General features: G+C 39.0%; 1 long non-coding RNA gene across 1 annotated transcript; it reads left to right on the top strand.

Moving 5' to 3' along the window:
* Nucleotides 1-5250: 5250 nt before the first annotated feature.
* LOC121925503 lies at nucleotides 5251-7981 on the top strand. The gene is made up of 3 exons (XR_006102887.1): nucleotides 5251-5320; nucleotides 5565-5624; nucleotides 7941-7981. It is a non-coding gene; the product is annotated as an uncharacterized LOC121925503 (long non-coding RNA).
* Nucleotides 7982-8402: the final 421 nt, after the last annotated feature.

Genomic DNA, 8402 nt, shown 5'->3' with positions numbered 1-8402 from the left:
AACACCACACCCCCAAAGCAGTCAGAAGCTGCTTTTTTTTTTTTTTTGGCCCATGTGTTCCGGGCCTCAGTTTAGTCTTCAATAAGAATCAAACATCCTATTCCTAAAGTGATCAACCAGATGTTTATAAGAGGTCTACAAGCAGGACCTTGAGCATCTTACCACTCATATTTCCTAGCTGCTACTCTATGTGTTGTTGCCTTCAAGTCATTTCTGACTTACGATGACCCTAAGGCAAATGTATCAAGGGGTATTTTTGGCAAGTTTTGTTCAGAGGAGATTTCTTATTGTCTTCCCTTGAGATTGAGAACATGTGACCTGTCCAAGGTCACCAAGGGGTTTCGTGGACAAGCTGGGAAACAAGCCCTAGTCCAGTATTCAAACTACTATGCCACACTGCCTCTCTCTAGCAACTACTATTGATATGCATTCTGTTTCTGATAGGTGAACTAATTATAACTTAGGATTTTCTCTCATTTTTTCTACCTCTTCCCCCTTTAAACCCACCTTGTTGGTAGTCATCACTACATTTTGTTGATAGCCATTACTACATCTTGTGGCAGTTATAATATAACTATATTTCATGTAAGAAGCACTTCCCCCCCCCCCCCCCCATTTTAAATGATATAGCATTAACTCTCTCATATGGTTTGGTGCCAGCCCAAGTGTTTTTGCTGCCTAAAGCAGAGCCCAGATGGAACACCCATGAATGCCAAGAGCAACACTTTAAAAAGTCTAATTGCCCTATTCAGGCATCAGTTCTTACACACAGAATAAACCATAGTACTACCAGATATAGGTTATTTCACTAGCCTGCCCATCTATTGAATTTCCACTGCTAAATACAGCCAGCAACAATTTTAAAACCAATAAAATCCAACAGAAATTAAATGGTCAAGAACAACAAAAATTCACAGCACAAAAAACATCAACAGAAAATTGAACAGAATGTTTTATCTGACAAGGGGGAAAAAAAAAGAAAATCACCATCCGGACTTTCCAACCTCCAGGGAATCCGCAGTTCTGACTCATTTAAACATCAGATGCATTTTCTATCTCAAATGCATATTAACATCTCCTCCTACTAAGAGACTTTGGAAAAAAATGGATGGATTAAATGCTAGCTTGCTCTTTATAGTTCCATGGGTAGATTGAGATAATGAAACAGCTGCCTTTTATGAACAGCCACAGAGAACCAAGAGGACTAATCAAATCGTTTGGGGATTGAAATCTTTATTAACTTCATCGCCATGTCTGAATTTCTCACAGATACACAGGATGGTGCTTTCAAGATAAACCAAGAAGCCAACCAATTAATTAAAAAGAAGATACTAAAAGCCTCTGACTGGCACTTATTTCATGATTAATAGAAACAAAGTACTAAGTTTAGACCTCATTTTCTGCGTGAGCAGTCCCTGGAACAACCCTTCCTACAGTACTCCTCTAGAGAGGAGCATAAGCTGCCAGAGTGTATTTACTCAGAAGTAATTGTCTGGTGTTTTAGGGGATCTTACACTTAACAATCCCACCACCTTTCTCTGGTGGTGAGATTGCACAATCCTGTGAGGCAACAGGCAATGCTGACAGACTCCCATGTCAGACAGGCTTTTGCAGAGAAGTAGACTAAATGTGAAGAACAGATGCAGTGTAGTGAGGGGGAGACAATGGTGGAAGTTCAGAGACATTGACACCGGAACAATAGCTAACACTTGTTAGTACTGCATACAAGGAGGCATGATAAACCCTTTTTAAATGACTTTTACCATGAAAACTCTATGATAAGATAGAGCCAGAATGAAACAAGAGACGATTCAATAAGATGAAACTTCTAAGTCAGATACATACAATGAACTATTGGGATACAGCAAATTGATAGTTGTGCTGTGACTAATGGTGCAACTGGCCAAAAGGACATTTAGCTGTTGATGTGTTCATATGTGAAAGGAAACTTTGAAGCTGCATGACACATAGGAATATGGGATGTGAGAGCATGAACTGGGTAAAGATAGATATAGTCAAACAAAATATGGAACATATAAACATTACAATACTTAGGATGAGTGGGCCAAAGAGGGCAGAAATGGCTCATTTTGAAACAAAAATACAGTGTTTTACTCAGGAAATGAAAAATCATTAAGAAATTGAGTGGCAAAGGAGAGATGTTGCAAAAGCAGTCAAAGGATATAATGCAAAGTCTGACCAAATAATATCAATAAGACTTAAATATAAACCCATCAATATAACCATAATCCAAGTTTATGCTCCAATTACAGAGTCAGAAAACATATATTGAAAGATTCTATGCTGGAAGAAATTAATCACACTCCAAAACAGACTTCTTGTTAATCATAGGGGATTGAACTGAAAAAGTATGAAAAAGAGCAGAATCAAGATCCTGAAGTGTCAAGATATGTCATGGAATACAGTTGGCCTCTGTATTCATGGATTCTTAACCCATGGATTCAACCATCCACAACTTTATAGGTTTTAAAAAATATATTTTAAATATCAGCAGGAACTGCACTAGGCTGTTGAGAAAACTTATAGCTCTTCCACACTTTAGAAATAAAGCCATTTGACTCTACTTTTACTGCCATGGCTCCATCCTATAGTGGTTTTGTAGTTTGGTGAGGTATTCAGCCTGGTCTGGTGCTTCACCAAACTTGAAATCCCAGGATTCTGTAGGATAAAGTCATGGCAGTTAAAGTGGTGTCAAACTCTTTATTTCTGCAATGTGGATATATGCTAGAAGGTCTCTCATTCATAGTGGGCCACCATAAGTCAAAGCCCATTTGAGGGCAGGCAACAACAAATGCTTAACAATCCTTACATTCTACACTATCCCAGCACAAGTAGCAGGAAGCTACTGGAACCCCTCTCACCTGCTGCCTATAGTTCTAATAGTCAAATGAGATAATATTGGGAGCACCCAAGCAGATGCTGCTTTAAAGCTGTAGCTAGCATTTTTCTCCTTAGATTAGGCATATTTTTCTTGTCCTAGAACAGGGGTGGGCAAACTCTGAGGTGGAGGGGCAATTTCCTTCCCCTCAGTGTACAAGAACCTCCCAAAATGGAAAAAGAAGAAAAAACAGAAAGGGCCAGAAATTCACTTCTGGTTTTGAAAAATAAAATTGGTCATTTCCTATTTTTTTAAGGAGATGAGTGTTGGTACACCATTTTAAAAGGGACGTTTCCCCCCCCCCCCCCAAGCATCTGTCTCATATCTGTCTCATATTTTGTTCAACTGTTGGAAATCTGCCTGATTACTATAATGAGCTTCAAAACAAGGGTCCTTTTTATTGCTCCTCCAGAATGCTTCAGCCAGCATGGCTGTGGATATAGTAAAGATTATGAGAGTAATTGTTCAAAAATATAACTTTACAACCACTGCACCAGTCATGCATTTAAGCTTGTGGGACCTTTTACCAACTGTTCCCAACTTAAGTTTATCACACAGGAATTGGAGAATGAAATGTTCTTTAAAATTGGCTGCTGTGAGATGGATGGGGAACTGTTTGGGGACTCTTGCCAGCATTGACATCATTCTGCCATGCAATAACATATGTCTTTCCCCAATTCCATTCCCTTCCACTCTGTTTCCATTCTTCAAGTCCCATGTGATAAACTTATAAGTCTTTGTCAAGGGTGAAGGAACCATATGAAAGAACAGATTTAAGTATACAAGGCTCCTTCATATAGCCATGGATCCTAGGACAAGGGAGGTTTTTTACACTTATACACACACAGATTTATACCTGTGAAAATCCATCTGCTCATTTGATGACAACACATACAACATGTGTGACAACTAGCATATAATTCATGGAAGTGTAGGTAATATGCATGTCCCTACAGCACATGTGATTTTAAGCCCAAGGGAAAGGCATCTTCTTTGAATGATTATTTCTCATAAATGGACATCCCTTGAGCACATATTTGCTGATACAGAACAGGTATGTACTAGCCGCAGTTTTAATTTATTAATTTATATCCTGCTTTTCCCCAGTATCAAAAATTAAAACAGATACAGATGAAAAAAAATAAAAGCATCCAAACATGTACTGTTAAAATGTAATTGATCTAAACAATTCTGAACAATTTAAATGTCATTATTAAAATGAAAGTCATAGACATATTACACAGGGTGCATTTACATTGTAGAAGTGATTCAGCTTGACACTATTTTAAGTGTTGTAACTCTGTCCTATGGAGATTTATAGTCATATAAAGTCTCTAGCCTTCTCTATCAAAGAGTTCTGTTGCCTTGCAAAACTACAAATTTTAGCATTCAATAGGATGGAACCATGGAAGTTAAAGTGGTGTCAAACTGCATTATTTCTACAGTATAGATGCACCCACAGTTAAATGTCCTTTCTTCATTAACAACCAACATCCAAAATCTGGATATGATATTTTTGTATGACACCTCCCAGAATGCATCAGCCAACATAGCCAGTGTTCACACTGATGTGGAGATCCTGGGAACAATCATCTCAAAAAGGATCTTGTCCAGGTTTTTGGCAGGGATTAATATGAACCCCCCTGGTTTGTAGACAGAGGTTCCTTCCAGGCATCTGAAATGTGAAAGCTATCACAAATGGGGAAAACATCAAGAAAATGTTTCATTTAAATAAAGGGTGGGAAGACATACCTTCCAACTGTTCCAGTTTGACAGGAGCAATCCCAATTAAAAGTTTCTCCACTTTTTCATCTACTGTACTATAAAAATGTCTCAGTTTCTCTGTCCTCGGCTTACTTAAATTGTTGCAAATACAGCTCAGAGTGAAAAAGTACTGTACACTTCATTAACTAGTGTGTGTGTGAAATCTTGCTCTTCCCAGGAGACTTAGAGAATAGCAATCTTTTGCAGCCTCTTATAACTTGTGTGCATGTCCCCATGCACACCTTTGCCATCTGGACCACACTCTGATGTTCCTCAGTTACACATGTTCCAGTTTGTTCTATGAAATGTTAGAACATACGGAAAGAATGATGGCCCTCCAGATGTGGCTGAAATACAACTCCCATCAGTCTAAACCAGAATACCTAGCAGTGCAGGAAGGTGGGAACTGCAGTTGAAAACTCCTGGAAGGGCTACACATTCTCCATCCCTGACCTATCTGGTCCTACCATGTATAAGTATTTGTAGGATCAGTAGCCAGGAGTGCCTGCTCCAAGGAAACTATCCATTATTTGCTCATGCAGTTTAAATAATTAACCTTATAAATAGCTACAAATAAAGGTAACATGATCTTGATAAAGGTCTGAACACTCATCTTTTTTCTTCTAGCTTTCTTTGTGCTAACTATTAATGGACCAGGTAATGAAAAAAGAAAGAGAATATTAGTGGTTTTGCAAAAGTTGTCACAAACAGATCTGTGATAGGTATTTAACTTGCTTATTCAACTTTATATTTTAGTCCCTTCCCCTGCTCAGCTCCCCTGCTGAGACTAAGTTCCTTTTAAGATTTATTATACTGAGGTCTGAACTTAATATTTTGTTCTCTTTAGACTGTGATAACTCTTTTAAAATTCCACTAACTCTGCTTTATATTTCTGTCCCAGAACTTGCTTCACTTCAAGAAAGAAATGCAAGACACTGATTATATAGAATCGGATGAAGAGGTAAGAATGTTTTTACCCTTTTGAATCAAGAAGTGATTACTGTTAAGATCTAGGATGAAAGATGAATGATTAGTCACAGTGGTGGATGATACAAACAACAATAGAAACTAGAAATTTGGCTGGTAAAGTTTCTGGATATAGAAGTAGTAATTGCCTAAACTGCTATGTTTCCATTTCTTACAAACAAGACCTCAGCTTCCAAAAAGATTACCCAGTTTCACAGTCAGAGTTAGCTATAGTGGTAGTATGAGAAAGTATAGTGGCATGGAAGACGGAATTTCAGTAGTGTCCTCAGGGCTGATCCAAGATACACTGCTGCCTAAGGCAAATGAAATATAATTAGCTGAGGCTTAATCTTTGTCCCTTAAAACTCTTGCATTGATTGTGGAATGCAGCTTGAAAAACTGTATCTAATGGTGGGGGAAAGAGTTCACTTTGTATAACTTCCAAGATTGCAAGAGCTCTCTGCAACTAAAACTGGCTGTGCTATGTGTCAGAAACAATGGATATGCATGACAATACAGAGTTCTGACAATATTGTCCTTGGTTAATTTAGACATCACTTCCAGTCTGTTTCTCTGCTTGTGTTCTTTGACCAAGAAATTCCGTAAATTGGTCCAGTGCAAAAGGTATAAAATTTGCCATGATAGAGGTGAAGGGTGGCTTATGAAAAACAGAATAGGGCTCCTGTACTCTTAATAACTGTATGGAATATGGTGTTTCAGCAGGTGTAGCTTTTCAAGCATCCTATACCTGATGAAAAGCACTCTTCCACACAGCTGTTAAAAGAACAAGTGCTTTGATTTCTTTCCCATGGGGCTACTCTACAGGGAAGTCATGAAAAGTATCTGATTAACATAGCTGGCCTGATGAGCTTCAACTGGAGCTGATTGTTCAGTTTCCCTATGAAATTGCAGTGATATTGACTGCTCCTAAACAGTTTTTCTTAGTTTTAAAAAGAAATTTCCAGCAGTGCAGCCAATAATGTCTTCCCAGAAGTATGTCACCCTGGTGTGGGAGCTGACTTTATCTCAGCTAAATATATGGAGAGGATGCAGGCAAAAGGAGGCAATTCTGTTATTGAAAAATCAGACATAATGAATTTCTTTTGATGGCTTCAGCTTGATTTTGCCTCCAGACTCTTATTTAACTCCTTAGTGTCATCTCCCATTTCTCTTCAAATCAAGTATTGTATAAACAATTGGAAGAATGTTCAGAAGTTGTTGGACTCTATCTCCCATCATACTGTACCATTGGCTTTCCTAGCTAGAGCGGGCGAAAACCAAACACCACTGGCAGGGCTGCAAGTTGTCCATCCTGATTTTGTTGTTGTTATTGTTGGGATGTCTTTGTATCCTGAAAACAGTAAGCCAAATTGCAACCATCATTGTGTGTTCCAATTGGGGCTGGCTATTTGTTTTAACTGATTAATTCTCCTCCCATTCATTTTAGGTTTCTCCCTCCATAGTTTCTCAGCCCTTAAAGCAAGAATAGGGCCTGTGTTGTCTTCTAGATGTTTCTGGATTGCTGGATATTTGTCCTCTGATTATACTGGATGAGGCTGGTAAAAGCTGTAACAGCCACTGGTGGCCTATGTAAAGTCCTCCCACACCATCCGTGAACTTGCGATCTGAGGACTTGAGCTCACACAGACAGCAAGCCCAGGGAAACAGAATGGTACATGTACCTGTGGGAGCATGCCACCATTAGAATCAACTGGACTTGAGGTTCTGCATTTTCCCCATATATGGGGGGTCCACAACAGGCCCCCGATATAACAAGGGCCCACTCTATTCTCCAGTTCTCCTTAAAGCCCATTAGTGCTCAAGGAGCTAATTACCTCAACTAGCTTCTCTGATATGAATCTATCCAATCTTTGAAACTGGGGTCAGAGAAAGGGTCTCCTCCAAAGTGTCTTTGGATGAGATCAATGAGTATGTCTAAATGTCAGAGTCTTTTCAGTGGTTACATCGAATCTTTGAATGTCCTTCCTATTAAAGTTACTGTGCATTCCCTTGATTTTTCCCCTCCAAAGTTGATGGACATCTTTTAATGTTTAATTGTTGCTTTCACAGCACAGAGTTGTGCACAGAACTACTAGATGACATGTTCACTTTTGGGGGGAAAGGCAATAATTGCATAAATTAGGATTATGTATAGGTGATTTGTTTGAAGTATTCTGATTGTAAATGTTGCCATGTAGTTGAGAAAGGCGGAGATGTCCATGATGATCCATCACATACAGTTTGTCACCATGGTACATATACAGGGAATTTGGAGAAATCTAACTGCTGAACTACTATTTGTTTCCAATAGGTTTCCACAAACAAAGAGAGACATTCTCGCCTTGGGGAGGATAACCTGGATGATACACTGGAATCTGATTTTTCTTCCCAGCCTTTGAGAGTGGAAGAGTCCAAGGAATTGCAAGCAAAGGACAGTGACTTGCTGGTGGATTCGGGCACCCGTGATAAGGTTAAAGCCAAAGCAGACAAGGACCCAGATGCAAAACAGATGGCACAGTCTGTCTCTAAAATTATTCTTACTAGCAGTGAGAGCCAGAATGACCCCTTTCCCTCTGTCTCCCCTGTAGATGCTACTGATATAGAAGATATTGTAGATATTTCCCTAGTGTCTTCAGCTGCTTACTGTGTCCTGCCACAGTATCCTATGAACAAGTAAGGGAACATAACAATGATTCTAAAAACCCATCTGCCTAGTAGTAAGGGAACCACATAGTAGCTTTCATTTGACCATAATGGTATAACTTGTTATCTG

The sequence above is a fragment of the Sceloporus undulatus genome, chromosome 3 (assembly GCF_019175285.1).
Source record: "Sceloporus undulatus isolate JIND9_A2432 ecotype Alabama chromosome 3, SceUnd_v1.1, whole genome shotgun sequence".
NCBI lineage: Eukaryota > Metazoa > Chordata > Lepidosauria > Squamata > Phrynosomatidae > Sceloporus > Sceloporus undulatus.
This window is presented reverse-complemented; position numbering and strand designations above follow the sequence as displayed.